At 47.6% G+C, this 17,137-nt stretch overlaps 1 long non-coding RNA gene across 1 annotated transcript; it reads left to right on the plus strand.

Annotated features, from left to right (window-relative positions):
• Positions 1-2,043: 2,043 nt before the first annotated feature.
• Positions 2,044-2,570, plus strand: LOC142587271 (uncharacterized). The gene is made up of 2 exons (XR_012829425.1): positions 2,044-2,120; positions 2,189-2,570. It is a non-coding gene; the product is annotated as an uncharacterized LOC142587271 (long non-coding RNA).
• The last annotated feature ends 14,567 nt before the right edge of the window (positions 2,571-17,137 follow it).

Genomic DNA, 17,137 nt, shown 5'->3' on the forward strand with positions numbered 1-17,137 from the left:
TCGACAGCGGACGCTATGGCACACTCGTGTCTTATGTGCCACCGAAGCCCCGAAGTGCTCCGTCACATGTAAGTAAACGAATGTATCTCCTTGTTGAGACTATCACGCGAGTATACAGCTCTTGTGGTGCATCACAATCGTTTGAAAAGCGTCACAGTAGAGCATTTTTCTACACACGAAGCGGTGTTTTTATTTGCAGGTTTCCCTTCAGTAGGAAATTGCTGGACAGGCGGACCAGCGCACCGGAATTGTGCTGGCGAAGCCACAAGCAACTCATAGAATCTGTTTAATTGTTGCACTTTGAACAATCATGCTTCTACAAAGGCCACAGCAGAAAAACAGTGTGATGCCGAGTATTTCTGTGCCACGAAGTAATCAAGAGGCGAGTGCCTAATGCGGACGAAATCGAGTGCATCGAGACTTAGAACGACAGAAAGCTGAGCTAGTTGGTAAGGATTCATTATGCAAAACAGAGGCGAGGCGTGCAGACAGGACACAAGAGTAGAGAAGTGGACGCCGCTCGTGTTGTCCACTTCTCTACTCTTGTGTCCTGTCTGCACCCCTCACCTCCGTTGTGCATAACGAGTGCAGCAACCCACATATTAATAGCGTAAGCGTTTTATTAACTGTGCAATATTTTCAACACTTCCTTGCATGCCATTTCATGTGGCATATCTTTTCTGGTCACAAATTTGTGCGGCGAATCTATTTGCATGATCGACTCCGCGCCTGTGGGACCGTTCACTTGCACTTGATGCTGAGTCTTTTACATGTATCCATAAACTGCAGATATTCACATCAGATCCCTGCGAGCATTTTCAAAATTCAATTATTTTAGACAACAGGCACATATGCAATACTGACATAATCTCAAATACCACTAAGCAGCTGGGACACATTTTTGTTCACCATACTCGCAGGTAAAATAAGTAGATCACGTGGACAGCTCCAGCTCATTTTCCTTAAATCAGTGTGTACAAGGGTTATGCAAAAATAATTTTTTTCTCGCGCACCGATTATATTGCTGTATAAGCTAGAGAACCCACTACGTTAGTGTAACATATCTTGTACATCACACTAATATGTGCTTTAATTTACCAAGTGAGATGAGTTACTTTTATGGCTCATTCAGTCAAATCACGCTGCAAGCTGCAATCAATCTTCAATTGGATTTTGCAAATGTTTAATGAAACATGTTTCCCTTTTATGCAGATATGCAATGGCGAGCCCTTCCGTGTGTTCCAAAGGTAAAATTTAAGCTCTAAATTAAAGAAGACATTTCTAGTCAGAAACAAGCAAAAATGGTGAATGCAGAGTATCAGAAGCCCAAGGTACAGAAATTATGAGGTGTTGAATGATTTTAAGGGAAGAATGCTATTTAAAAATGCAAAACTCTTTAGGGGAGGTCAAGCAAGTCACTATAGGTAGAATACTCTGCAAAATTATGCGAGTGAGGGGATGTCAAACAATGGGTCAGGAAATGCATTGTTTTTCTGCAAAACAAAAGCTGATTGCCATTACATGAGTCACTTTCGCATCATGACACTGCTGCTTGATAAATTCAGAAATAAACCAAGAAACAAGACACGCAAAAATAAAAAACAATTTAATGATGCTCTATCCACACTGGGATAAATAACAAACACATCAAATCTAATGTGGACATATTATACGCTTGTGAAACACTAAAGGAAAAATTCAGTTTCAACCTATGGCGTTTGCCGCGTAGATGTAGGGGGCCTTGCACTAATAGTGATAGTTACCACTGTATTTAGAAATTGAAAGCATTCATGCAGACAAGGATGATTCTTTATATTTTTGGCTACCACTTCAAATGCCTCCACGAAGTGTTACAATGCTGCACGCAGCCATACTAAGGATCTCGCAGCAACACCTGCTGGTAAAAAGCAGAAGCAGTCAAAGTGCTGGTGTGTTCTGGACACTATGTTTGAAAACTTTTAGGCAGGAAGAGTGCAAGAAGCAGACATAACAACTGCATTTATTTCCATAATTCCCCATTTGAATGGCCTTTTCTTTTCGCTTAGATAATGCCTGCGCCTAGCCACAGCAGCTCCCTCATACAGGCTCCGCAAGCCAAGAGGCCATGGAGGCAAATGCAGGTAAGAGGCAAGAAACAATAGCACTGGTATGGACATTCATCTAATTTATTTCTTTTTCTTTCGTTTAGGCAGCCAGCACACCTCGAACAGCCACCTTGACTGCGGATGTGTCACCCTAGTCGCCAAGGAAACATTTGAGGGAAAGCGACAAGCAATGTGATCAGCCACTTCTCCATGTAAACGATACTCTTTCTCTCGGATGACTCCTACGCCTCGCCACGCCAGCACACTTGTGCACAAAGATGCCACGGAGGCACATGCAGGTCAGAGGCAAGAAGCAGTGGTACTGGTGTCGACATTCACCCAATTTTTTTTTCTTACACTGAGGCAGCCAGCACACCTCGAACAGCCACCTTGACTGCGGGTGTGTCAGTAGATTCCCGTTGTACATATGCTCATAATAAACTTCAGTAAACTTGAACTTGATAATAAACTTGAAGGCAAATGGGACGTTGATGCATTGTTCTTTTGAACATTTATTGTACACATACAATATATGTTATACTTTGCAGTGCTACAGAGCGTATTTTGAAGCTTCCCCCTATATTTTGCACCTTTAATTACGTATGTGTTGTGTGGCCCTCAATGCAGTTCATGTTGTAGCAGCTGCTTTGTCTGTGTATCATCGCACATTGGCTTAAGCTCGTGATATCCACATACTTCTCTCACATATACAAAATAAAGTTCTATGCAGTCCTCAGTGTTACAACAAAAAATGAAAGTAAACAATCCGATCGTGGAATTGTATTTATTACAGTGATTCCCATGACAGTTACTGACAAGTTGACAACTTGAACTGGTCAATCCGTCCACGGCCTCCTCTATTTTTCAAAAATAAAGGAGGCTGTGATCAGTCATGGCAAGGAATTGTATGTATACATTAAAAAAAAACGGGTGTGTGTGTGTTTGTAGTGGGGGGTATAGGATTAGGGCGGTACGAAAAAATGTACCAACACCGTCCTCTAGTCCCATTCCGTTAAGGTACCGTAACAAAGCGTATTATGCATTAAGTTCATACAACCAACTCTGATATTACTACACACGCCAGGCGACGCGAGCTACATTTGCCATGACGCAGCCGCGACTGCACCGCATGCCCTCCATATTATCCTCATTAATCGTGCTCACTGCACCGAGGCAAAAGAAAGATCATGGGCGCAGGTGCCTTTAAAGTATCTCGACCTTGCGAGGCACTGCTGCGCGTGCCAGGGGAGCTGTCCGTGCGAACACTCCCTGGCACACACCTGCCTCGGCTGCCCCAACCTACGTACCGCTCTGCTTCGAGCTTTGATCCCCCCACTGTCCCTTGGGTGCCCTGGAGTTCCTGCGCCGCCTGCTTTATTATAATCTCAGGTGCTCTCCTGAGACTTCCGTTTGTCGGTTACATGTGCCCTACAGCTGGATCAGTACTTATAATAATAAAGAAACCCGATCTATCGTCGCGACGATAGATCGCGAAAGCGGCTTTTGCAACATACCGCGCCCGTGCGAAGAGAATTACGGAACGCCAACGAGGAATCGGACCACAGCTTCGAGCTCGTAACCTCGTCGAGTGACACTCCTGCAACAGGCGTGACCGCTGAAAACCGCATACCGCCGGAAACTTCAACAGGATCATCCCTCGGTTGCATAAATGCCACCTGTACGGTCAACATGGACCACACCCACACCGTCCCGCAACACAGAATAAAGAACCAACTTATAAAGCCCAAACACACGGCTGCACCCACACATCACGACACTACAAGCGAGACGCCATGCTGCTACGCTGCTACTGTTGCCGGATTAAAACTGACTACTGTCACCAAGTCTAGCAAGCGTCTCAGGAGCTGGCAACCTCAGCGCGTAGCAACATGGCGCCGCTCTTGCGGTTCCCGATTTCAATGCATGGGTGCATGGGCCTGCATGGGCCCTATGGGTAGCTTGTCCTCTAGAGTCAGTCATAGAGTTTCCTACAAAAATTTTGTAGGAAACTCTATGGAGTCAGTATAGTAACTCTATGTATCACATAGACGTTGCCAGCCGGTTAGCTGCGCCGGGTCCAAAATTGGCGGTAGCGTCCAGTGATGGGGAGGCGCTGCCCCCGTAACTTGCCCGCGGGAAAGCATGTTCATTACCGGTGCAGGAACAGCAACGCCGAGCAGCATGGCAGCCTGGAAGAATATAAATGGTAAGGGCTCCATTCTAGTCGCGGTGTCGACTCTGTTGCCGCATGTGAGTCGTGTAAATGCCGGAAAAGAGCAGCTGTGCCTCTTGCCGGTCTGCTGCAGCCTTTGGATATACCGACCGACCCTTTTCTTCGCGTTGGCGTTGATCTTCTAGGACCATTCCCTACATCAAATGACAGAAATACGTGGATTGCCGTCACTACGGACTATGCAACTCGCTATGCCATTATAGAGCCCTACCGAGCAGCTTCGCTACAGACGTCGCTGATTTCTTGCTTCACGACTTTATCTTACACCACAGTGCACCTTGTCAACTTTTCACCGATTGCGGAAGACACTTTCTTGACAAAGTCATAGACGACCTACTTCAATCATGTGCTACTAAACACAAACTTATAATACTACCGCTTACCATCCTCAAACTAACGGTCTTACCGAACGCCTGAACCGCACATTAACTGACATGTTAGCATTGTATGTTTCCTCCGATCAACGCGACTGGGACATTGCTCTACCATTTGTCACGTTCGCCTACAATTCCTCGCGCCACGACACAGCTGGCTATTCACCCTTCTATCTCCCCTTCGGCCGTGAGCCGACTCTGCTTTTCGAGACTCTCCTTTCGACCACACTCGACTCGCCGACAGAGTACACTCGGGATGCCATAGTCACAGCGACCCAAGCACACCAGACTGCCCGCATTCGTCCTTCTGCTTCACCGACACGCCAGAAGTGTCGTTACCACCAGCGCCATCATGACGTGGACTACGAACCAGGTGCTCTTGTGCTAGTTTGGTATCCAACTCGGCGTGTGGGTCTTTCGGAGAAATTCTCCTCGCGATACTATGGCCCTTACCGCATCCTCGCCAGGTGACCCCTGTCACATATGAAGTGTCTCCGCTGGATGCCACCATGCCTTCACCTCTCTCAGACATCATCCACGTCAGCCGTCTCAAACCTTACCTTTCTCATACCGATGAGCCGCACCAATGAGGGGCTTTTTCCGACGGGGGTAATGTGGGAAGAAGAGGACGGTAATGGTGGCCTCGGAGACGGCGAAGAGTTTAGTATTATCGCTGCTCCACGCTTGTTCGCTCAGCCATTAAAAGCCATCTGTGAATAGACGCACGCTTCTTCCTTCCCGTAACATCGTATATGTACCCGTAACATCGTATATATATATATATATATATATATATATATATATATATATATATATATATATATATATATATATATATATATATAATCATAATAATAACCTGGTTGCCCCCCCTCCCCCCCGGGAAAATGAAAACTCCGTATATGACCTCACGCATATCTTCAATGATTGCTGGCGCAAGAAAACGTTTCTGAAAGCATGGTGGTACGCTGACATTACACTGATCCCCAAACCGGGCAAACCTGTAAAGGTTGAAAACTGACGGCCCTTTTCTTTAACAACCTGCCTTGGCAAGCTTATAGAGCATGTACTCTTGCGGCGTCTGCAGCCCTTCCTCGAAGAAAAATCATTCTTTTCTCTCTCTCAATTCGGATATCGAGCTCATCTGTCTGCCAACGATGTGCTTTTACAAGTGCGGAAGGAAGGCACAGGACTTCCGTCGCGCGGCCAAACGAGAGCACTCGTCGCCTTAGACCTAGAAGGGGCATTCGATAATGTTGAACATTACCTCATCCTTCGCAATGTTGCACATTCACACTGTGGAATTCGTATGTACAACTATATCCGCGCATTTCTTCGAGATCGCACAGCCACCGTAGGAATGGGACCGCATCGATCCGGTACGATTCGCCTTGTAGGACGTGGGACACCCCAGAGCTCAGTTCTTTCCTCTACTCTATTCAACATCGCGCTCGCAGGGCTCCCCGGGCCCGGCTACTCGACCAGATCCTTGATGTCGCCCACGCTATTTATGCGGACGACATTACTATCTGGTCGACACGGGGTTCCGACGGAGCCATCCAGGACCGACTGCAGCAAGCAGTCGATACAGTTTCCGAGTACGCGAGAAAATGCGGCTTAAGATGTGCTCCGGAAAAGTCGGAGCTCATAATCAGTCGCCGCCGCAGCCGTTCCTCTGCTCCCCCTATCACTGTACATGTGGATGGCATACGTACCCATACTACAAGTTAATCGTGCTCGCATCCTTGGCCTGCCTACACATCCAAGCGGATGGCAGGTCTAACTATACTGTTACCCTTCTATCCAGACCAGATTGAGCAAATTCTGGCCATGATCCGGCGCGTCTTCAACAGGCGCTCGGGCCTTCGAGAAGAGGACCTTCTGCCCTTGGTGGAGGCATGCGTGATCAGCCGGCTTACATACCATCTCCCTTTTCAGCGGTTGACCCAAGCGCACTACTTCGTATAGACGCAATGATTCGCAAAGCGACGAAGCTGGCCCAAGGCCACTTAGGAAGACATAGCACACTAGGCGAGATGCTATAGGCAGATTGGGTCAGCCATCACCAGCGCCTCCTACTCGCTCCTGCTGGCCACCATCGTGTTACACGGCTAGGATACTCTGTCCCACCCCTTGAGACTGAAATCCGTCCAATGACATTGTCGTCCACGACCCACCAAGAACTAAGTATTCATCCATTGCCTCGTAATATGCACCCGAACATGACAAAGGACAGCGCTAAGCCCGTGTACCATACCTTGGCCGCTTGCTTGCAAACATCCCGGAAACACATACTTTATACACGGACACATCACGCGCTCCAGAGGGCTACAACTCGGTAGTTTGGGATGGCACCGAATCTCCGAGGGACTCTGCTGCAATGCGCAGAACAAATGCCGCTGACAGAGAAATTCTTGGCGTTGCTCTTGCGATTCGATACGCCATCCGTGCTCCTGAGGAAGTGTATGTATTGGACTTGCAACAGGCATGCCGGGCGTTCCTGTGGTGCACCGACAACGGCCCACCAAATTCTCAAACAGATGCCGCAAAATACACCAGCCGCGCCTCCCCGCATCCACTTATGCTCTGGACCCCTGGTCACACCTCGCTGCCGGGTAACGATCGCGCACATGCGGTTGCCCGAGAAATTTTCCTCCGGGCGGCTCGGCGTAGTAAGGCGACTAGTTCAGGGTCGAGGTATCCCTTGATCCGTTACAAAGACGTCCTCCGTCATTATACACACATTCGTCGTGCAACCACGGCGCACCAACGCCGTTCTTCTCGCAAGAGGAAGCAGTGGCATTACGCCAGTTACAAACCGCAACTTTTCCAAATTTTGTCTTTCTCAATAAATTCTACCCGCACTGTTATTCAGACCATTTCCCGGGCTGTGGAAGCTCCCCCACAATCTTCCACGTCACGATTGAGTGCACTGCAAACCTATTTCCTCCCTAGCCAACTCTCCTTTGCCCCTTGTCAGGATTGGGGGCTCAATCCCACCGTTCGTAACTCGTTGTCAAGATTGGAGTCGGGCATGAATTAGAAGGTAGCTGGCCCATGCCGTCGTCCAACTTATCCACGCTGAGGACGTTGATGAAGGGAAGGACTGCTTCTCATCGAGAACGAGGAATATGGGTTTATTTACAGCATCTGCATCAGTCCAGCATGACTGCTTGAGAAAATACATCAGTCTAACATGACTACTTGAGAGAGAGTGTCCTGAGCAGCCGCACAACAACGGTTTATAAACACTCGCTCCTCCCCCGATACCCAGGTGACGGAAACGGCCGCCCAGGCACCGTAGGCGAGTTGACGAGGCACCGTAGGGGAGACGACCAGTTACCGTAGGGGCATTTTATTCCCCGAGTTGACCCCCGCAGCGCGCCCGCCGGCTGCCCATTGTCTTGCGTCTTGGTCGGCGCGTGGGAAGGGGTCTCAGTAGACGTTCCCGCGGGCTCAGTAACAATAGTTGGTCCGCCGAGCCCGTTTAGTCACAATGGCGACGAGGCTAGAGCGTAACGGTGGCGTTTCGAGAAAAGGTTGCCGCTGCTGTCGCAACTGACAGGCAAAACTTGCACGTCATCGGGCCGTTCTTAACAGCGCCTCCATGGCCCAGAAAATCTCGACTGTCCAGCGCTGTCAACCGCTGGGCAGGATGAGAACGGCTGGTGGCCAGGGGTGATGCCTTGGCTCGCAGCGACCACTTATGTAATGATGTCACCGCCCCAAAACATCCAACAAGGACAGGCAACTGCAAAATGAACCCCGCAACACGGCTCTGCGCCGAGATGACGTACCTTGGCTCTCACTTTAGACCCGCTAGGCCTAAAAAAAAACATAAGTGCAGAAAAAGAAATGCTGCATTTCGCTATGCCAATTTTTAAAGCAATTTCGTGCTGACAAATTCCGCAATCATGGAGGGAATCCTGCTAAATGAGAGGAGATCTTCTTGGCTTAACAAAATTAACAATAATAACCCTAACATTTAGGCGGGACCCTCAAACGCAGAATTCAAGTTAGCCTGCTCAAACCATCCGCGTTGCTATGCAACTTTCCCTTTTTATATCTAACGGAGAAGTTGTACTCTTGGAGAGTGAGGCTCCATCGGAGCAAGCGGCCATTATTGTGTTACATTTGATTGAGCCACGTCAGAGGACAGTGGTCGGTCTCGAAGATGAACTTCGTTCCGTACAAGTAACACGACAGCTTCTGGGCGGCCCAAACTAAACAAGCGCATTCCTTCTTTGAAGCGCTGTAGGCTTCCTCTCTTACATTTAGTTTACGGCTGGCATAGAAGATAGGATGCTCCTCGTTATCGTCGCCGACCTGACTAAGCACCACGCCCATACCTCTGTCGCTTGCGTCGCATTGAACTGTGAATTCCTTTGTGTAGTCTGGCGCGCGAAGCACAGGACGAGAAACCAATAGCGTTTTCAAACTTTGGAAAGCGTTCTCTTTGTCCTTATCCCAGTGTACGCTACTCGGTGCTCCCTTTCGGAGGGCGTCCGTTAATGGACTTGCCATTTGCGAGTAATTCGGAATGTACCGTTGAGAATACCCCACAAGTCCCAAAAATGAACGAAGGTCTGTTTTCGTGCGCGGCTGAGAAAATTCTCCAATCGTAGCTATTTTCAGCTCAGCCGGCAGTCTCGTGCCCTGGCCGACAACATGGCCCAGATAAGTAACCTTTGAACAACCAAATCTACACTTTTCCGCTTTCATCGTTAAGCCGGCTTCCCTCAACCGTGAGAACACCTGTTTGAGGTGCGATATGTGTTGTTCCCAGCTGTACGATAACCGAGGGAGAGGAAATGGCTGTTGCTATAGCAGCTGTGGAGGGCTACCGCACAAATAGATCCCTTATAATTCTAACAGACTCCAAGGAAGCATGCCGAAACTACATTAACGGCAGAATCGGTCTAAAAGCGCTCCAAATCTTCCTCCGCGCTGGCCAACAGAATAAACGCATTAGACACACCATCTTTTGGGTACCGGGGCACACTGAGATTGAGGGCAACAAAAGAGTAGATAGGATCGCTCGCGAGCATACAAACCGAGTGGACCTAAACAGAGATCCTGAGGACTTCATGACAGTGATCCCAACGTACTCTGACATACTAAATTACCATAGAGGGACGAGGATCAAATATCCCCCGCCTCACAATACACCCACTCAAGAACAGGCAGTTTACTGGCGAAAGCTGCAGACAGGAACTTTCCCAAATTTACATAAACTATGCAAAATGTTCCCAGGTCAATACAGGGACACATGCCCGTGGTGTGTCGCAATACCCACACTTTATCACATCACATGGGGGTGCAATACGAATAAGGCATTCCACAAAATAGAAAATCCGAGTGCGGAGCAGTGGGAGAGCGTGCTCTCCAGCGGCGACCCTAGCCTCCTAACGGAGGCTGGTGGATCATGCCCGACGAGCAGCCACGCTCAGTGGTGCCCTGGAATAGGGGCGCCAACCATGCAGGCCGGAGATCGGCATCAACCAATAGAAGATGAAGACATCCGGCCCGACCGCTGAATTACTCTTTCTAGGGCAATAAAGTTTACTTCCTCCTCCTCCTCCCAGCTGTCCAAAAAAATTCCTACATCATCAAGATATGGCAAGGCGAACTCCTGTAAGTCTTTTAGGACAATATCCATTAACTTAGAGAAGCTAAACGGTGCGTTCTTCAGCCCGAAGCTGAGTGTGAGAGGGCGAAAAGTGCCTACAGGTGAGATGAATGCGGCATAGTGGCTGGCACTTTCTGAAAGGGGACCTTGCCAGTGCCCCCGCACGAGATCTATAGTTGAAATGTATTTAGGAGCGCTAACTCTTTCAATTCGTTCTTCAATGTTAGGTATTGGGCACAGCTGATCCCTAGTGATGGCATCTAACTTCCTGTAGTCAACACACGGACGAAGGTCCTTGTTAGGGGTTTCTACCAGTATTAGCGGTGACGTGTAGTCACTCTCAGCGGGCTCAATAACTCCCAACTCTAGCATGCGCTGTATCTCTGCCTCCATAATTTCTCTCTGTCTTGGAGACACCCTGTAAGGTTTTTGATCTTACGGGTTCGGTTGATGTCAGCTCTATTTCATGCGTTATTAGCTCGGTTCTACCCGGCCGATCGCTGAATTTGTCGAGATATTCCCCTAACACCTCTTTTAGCTCATCTAGCTGCTCGGGTCTAAGAGCGTGCGAGCTTACCCAATGTTTTACTACTTCTTCTAGGACGATTTCAGAGTTGGAGGTCGCCCTGTACTCCTTAAACTTAGTACTAGTGCCATCCTGCTCTTTGATGGTATAGTTAACGACTCCGCTCCACTCTATATACGGCTTCATCAAATTGCTGTGATATATCCTCACCTCCTTCCAGCGATCGGGCATTTTCAGAGCATATATATAGTTAGTATCTGAAAGTTTGTGCAACACTTTAACGAGCCTACCCCAGTGAACTTCATGCTTGTTCTTTCTTGAAGGTTTGAGGATCATTACGTGGTCTCCGGCGTTAAACGTACGAAGCCTCGCATTCTTGTCGTAATAAAATTTGGTGTTCTATTGAGCTACTCCCATGTTCTTTCCGACTAGTTCTTGGGTTGCGCTTAGCCGTTCCAGCAGATTTAGCTCGTATTCTACCACTGTAGGACTCTCTGTTCTTTCCTCCCACATCTCTCTTAACATTCTCAGTGGAGAACGGAGTGTCCTCCCATACACTAGTTCTGCTGGCGAGAACCCTGTCGCTTCATGTGGAACCGTTCGCAAAGCAAACAAAGTTGCCGGCAGACAGTTCTCCCAGTCCTCCTTGTGCTCGTAACAGAGCGCACGCAAAACTCGCTTAAGCACTGAATGCCACCTCTCTACACTGTTTGACTGAGGGTGATAGACAGAACTGTGCATTAACTTCACCTCACACTTTTGGAAGAATGTGGAAGTCAGTGCGCTGGTGAATACTGACCCTTGATCCGCCTGAATTTCGGCTGGAAACCCAACTCGTGCAAACACTGTCAAAAGCGCGTCTACTACTTCGGTGGAGCTGAGCTCTTTCAGGGGGATTATTTCTGGAAACTTTGTAGCCGGACACAGTATGGTAAACAAGTACCTGTAACCCGATTTTGTTTTTGGTAGAGGCCCTTCCGTGTCTATCACAAATCGTCTGAAAGGTTCTGTTATTAAGGGCACTACCTTTAGTGGAGCTTTCCATGTCTCTTCTGGTTTACCCGAGCACTGACAGGCGTCGCATGATCTTACAAAGTTTTCTACGTCTTTGAAACAGCCTGGCCAGTAGTATTCCATAAGCAATCTTTCCTTTGATTTGTTTATGCCTAGGTGGCCGGACCCCCCATTTCCATGACAGAGACTCAAGGGGTCCTCCCGGTAATTAGTAGGTACGACTAACTGATCTAAAATCCTACCCTTTCGATCTCTGTAGTGCCGATACAACAATCCTCCTCTCTCATGTATCGTCACGTTACGCCTAGCAATGCCTTCTTTAGCTGTGTGGTGTAATTTAGCTAAGCTGTCATCATTCTTTTGCTCCGCTGCCAGTGACTCTCTGTCCACACGAGGCTGATCAAAGTTCTTCGAGGCCAGTGATAATAACGCCCCTGTCTCGCTTGCGATTGCGGCAGCTTGCTCTTCCTGCAGGCTTGTAATTTGATACTCTAGTGCTACGCTCTCAATGAGCTGGTCAGCTGGCAGGCTCTCCTCAACTGATTTGTTGTCCCTCGGGCCTAGCTCGGATTCGGGTATGGAAGTTATCCCCTTTTCTGCTTCCGCTGGAGCAGCTTGTGCATTTTCAGCCGAAAGCGACGCGATTTTACTGGCTTGGCCTCGCGTCAGCACCTGTACTATGCCCGCTCCCAGTTTAAGCCCTTTGTTACGCACTAACTGATTCGAACGATTCGAAAGGATGGAAGGGTACTACAGTGACAAAAATTTGGAAACTGCAGCCTCAGTCTCTAGCTCCCCGAATGGTCCACTGATTTTGACTTTCGCCATGGGCAGACACACGCTGTGTTGTTTTACAACCTGTTTGATCCATGCTACTTATCCGGTGAAGTCATCTACCGTCACGTAACACGGATGGACAATGTCCATCGTGGCGGCACTGTCTCTTAGCGCTCGGCATGGTTTGCCATTAACTTGCAGGTCGTGAAGATAGGGGCTTAAAAGTTCCATATTGTCGTCTTTTTCCTCTACGTAGGAAAAAACTACGCTAGGCTTCCCGCAGTTTACCGCTATATGTCCCAGTTTGTGGCATTTATAACAGCGGATCGGCCTAAAAGATTCGAAATTTCTGTTCCTTTTGTGCGGTTTCCCCGTTAAGTTTCTCCTCGCTCTTTTCTGCGGGCTTTTCCTCCACGTCTACAGGCTCCGGTCGTCTAGTCTGCGAACCCCCTTTGAACGGAAATGGTTTCCGCGGTCCATTACGACCGTCCCAATTTCCGTCCTCGGCGTTCAACTTTCTACGGGTTATGTACTCTTCGGGTAATTCAGCCGCCCTTTCCACAGTGTTTACATTCCCTCTGTATTGCACCCACAGTTTCACAGCTTGGGGGATGGTTTTGTAAAACTGCTCTATACACATGCATTCAATGATCATGTCTCTGCTGTTGTACGCTTCCGCGCTTTTCAGCCACTCGACTAGGTTGGCCTTTAAGCCGTGTGCAAACTCCGGAGACCCCTCGTTATCTTTCTTGCCTGTGCTCCTAAACCGTTGCCGGAAAGCTTCGGCTGAAAGGCGGCATTTCTTCAGGAGACTAGCCTTAACTTTTGCATAATCATATGTATCCTGTGCACTCAGTCTGGCGATTACTTCTGCCGCCTCACACGGCAACATAGACAGCAACCGCTGTGGCCATGTACTCGGACCGAAGTTCATCCTCTCGCAAGTCCTTTCAAAATTACATAGGAACAAGCCTATGTCGGTCCCGACCTCAAATGGCTTTAATAGCCTGTCCATGCGGTATGATTCTGCCTCACTTCATCATCCCAGAGCCCCTTCACTTCCTTGAGACAACTCTAAACGTTTGCGTTCAAGTTCAAGTTCCATTTTTCTTAACTCACGTTCCTCTCTCTCTCTCTGTCCCGTTCTTCTCTTTTTTTCAGAAGTTCCAACCCCATTTCAATTTCTTCCTCACTGGCCTGTTCGGAAATTAGCTTCAGTAACTCCGATTTTAGCATTTCCTTGCGTACATCTAGGCCCAGTTCCTCCCCAACAATCAACAATTCGTCTCTACGCAGTGTCCTTAGCTCCATGATTGCTGCTTTACTGCTTTGGTCCTGCTCGCTAAGTCTACCTAGGAAAACACAACCTAGCTAACACTCAACAATCTCGCTTCCCTACTGTTCTAAACAGAACAACCACAAAATGAAGCCTAGAGGGTCAAAGCAAGAACCAAGCACTCACCCCAGACACAGCACCACGTCGCAAAGTCCATCTCACCGCTATCAGCCAGTTGTCAGGATTGGGCGGTCAATAACACCGTTCGTAACTCGTCAAGATTGGAGTCGGGCATGAATTAGAAGGTAGCTGGCCCATGCCGTCGTCCAACTTATCCACGCTGAGGATGTTGTTGAAGGGAAGGACTGCTTCTCATCGAGTACGAGGAGTATGGGTTTATTAACAGCATCTACATCAGTCTAGCATGACTGCTTGAGAAAATACATCAGTCTAACATGACTGCTTGAGAGAGAGTGGCCTGAGCAGTCGCACAACAGCGGTTTATAAACACTCGCTCCTCCCCCGATACCCAGGTGACGGAAACGGCCGCCCAGGCACCTTAGGCGAGTTGACGAGGCACCGTAGGGGAGACGACCAGGCACTGTAGGGGCATTTTATTCCCCGAGCTGACCCCCGCAGCGCGCCCGCCGGCTGCCCATTGTCTTGCGTCTTGGTCGGCGCGTGGGAAGGGGTCTCAGTAGACGTTCCCACGGGCTCAGTAACAATAGTTGGTCCGCCGAGCCCGTTTAGTCACAATGGCGACGAGGCTAGAGCGTAACGGTGGTGTTCCGAGACAAGGTTGCCGCTGCTGTCGCAACTGGCAGGCAAAACTTGCACGTCATCGGGCCGTTCTTAACACCCTTTACGCAACAAGAGCTGTGGGACGATACCCTCAGCGATGGCCTCCGAGCTATGATACAACGGGCTCGAAACATCGCCGAAATCATTTTAGGGACCCTGGACTGAGGGTTCCTCCCACGCTCCTCTCTCTGTTCAAATATTAATAATTAAGATGTTTTACTCTGTCTCCCGTACGCGTCTGGGGAAAAGCGAAACCGTCGCCCGTGGAAGCTGTGTTGATTAAGCGTCTATTCCGAGCAACCAAAAGCACTGTCAAATGTTACTGGACTACTTGGCGTTTTAATGTGTGTGCAGCAGCCACGTTATTGTAGCTTTCCCTTCACAGCCACAGAAATTAAGTTGTCTGCGAGTATAGTTAATTAATTCGAGTTTAATGGCGCAAAAGGGACTAAGGCCATGCTGCGCCAGTCACAGGACAGTACAAGATCCAATGTTAAGACAGCAATAGCTGCGTTACCCTAAAGTCGATGTAAATACCCAGCTTCATTTAAAAACTCGAACAAGTTAGTGAAAGAAACTAGTGACTCTTCGTCCTATATTAAGGCAGGGTACAAATTGATACAAATTGCTGAAATGTTTCCGCCTCTGTGTTTCAGTACGTGGACATGACATAATTATGTGGTTTACTCTAAGGGATTCATGGCATTTCTCGCAAGTTGGTGGGTTTTCTTTTCGAAATCGAAAATTGTGCGTTAGATGCCTGTGTCCAATTCGAAGTCGACATAACATCACCTCACAGAACAGTTCTTGGTCACTGCATAATTTCCACTCGCCAAGCAGGGATTTAATCATATGTAATTTGTTATTTATGCACGAGTTACATTCTTGTTGCCATTTTGATGCTAGGGCCTTACAAATCACTCGGATACTGTCTTTGAATGGAAGTCTTACGTGAGTTATAATTTTGTGTGCTGCCATGGATGCGCTTTAATCTACTGCTTTATTCCCTGATATCCCAAACGTTGTTTGGGACCCAGCAGAATCGTATGGTTCCTCCGTATTTCTTATTAAGTGCCATGTTGAAGAGATCGCCAAGCAGGTGTTCAGACGCAGAGTTTAAGTTTAGAGCTCTCAGGGCACTTAATGAATCGGTATAAATAATGGCATTCTTCTGCTTGTCTGTAGTAATTTTCTTGACTGCCATCCATATTGCATAAACTTTGGTGGTAAAGACTGAAGAAAAATTTATCTGAATGCTATTTTCCCAATTTTTCGTTATGATCTCGGCACCTACGTATTCTTGTGTTTTAGAGCCGTCAGTGTAAAATTCCGTGTAGTTCTTATATTTTTCTTGAATAGCTCTGAACTCTTGTATTATGTGTTATTGTGGAATGTCTTTTTTCTTTAAATGTGTTAGTGTCCAGTCACATAGCTGTGTAAAATTGCACCACGGGGGCAACCTTGGTGGCCTTTCAGCAACCTGTAGGACTTCATGAGGAACATCATAAGTCTGACAGTATTCTTCGTGTCGTAACATAAGTGGCCGAATCATTACGAGAATTACCGACCAATTTCAATTCTTTCGTCTTTGGCAAGCATATTGGAAAAAATAGTCTATGTTAATATGGCCTCATTCTGTGAAAAGTTTAGCCTTATTAACCCAGCGCAGTTTGGCTTTCGCTCGGGACAGAGTACTGTGGGTCTGTTGGAAGATTTTAATGACTATATCTGTAACGAAATCGATAAAAACAATGTTGTTTTGACTCTTTTCGTTGATTTACAACGAGCATTTGACACATTAGATCATGAACAGTTACTATCAAAACTAAGCAGATGTGGTTTCAGAGGCCCGTATTACTCATTTTTTAAAAATTATTTAACAGGCAGACAACAGTGTGTCCGTGTGGCGGAGTCCTATAGTTCTTTGTTGCGTGTTAAATCAGGGGTACCACAAGGGTCCGTATTGGGACCGCTTTTGTTTAACATTTACATGATTGATCTTGCTTGCTTACCACTAAAATCAAAACTTTATTTATACGCTGATGACACGGCTTTGGTTGTATCAAACAAACTTTCGAGCGAAGCCGCTAGAGTGTTACAGTATGATGTCTGTAAACTACTTCATTGGTTCATTGATAACAAAATGTTCATTAATAAATCGAAGACTAATATGATGTATTTCGCTAGAATAGCAGCTTGGGCTTGTTGGTTTTCCATCCTGCTAGTAACAGCGCAAAATATAGACAAGGGACGAGAGAAGAAGACACCACAAGCGCTGACTTTCAACAACGTTTATTCTGAAAGAAACACGGCTTCTTATAAACATTGCCCTCACGTGTCGCAGTCACGTGATCTCACATCATGTGAAACAAGCACTTTTTTTTCTTCTTTTCTTTTATACACTCAAGATAGCGGTTGCACGT

The sequence above is a fragment of the Dermacentor variabilis genome, chromosome 7 (genome assembly GCF_050947875.1).
Source record: "Dermacentor variabilis isolate Ectoservices chromosome 7, ASM5094787v1, whole genome shotgun sequence".
NCBI lineage: Eukaryota > Metazoa > Arthropoda > Arachnida > Ixodida > Ixodidae > Dermacentor > Dermacentor variabilis.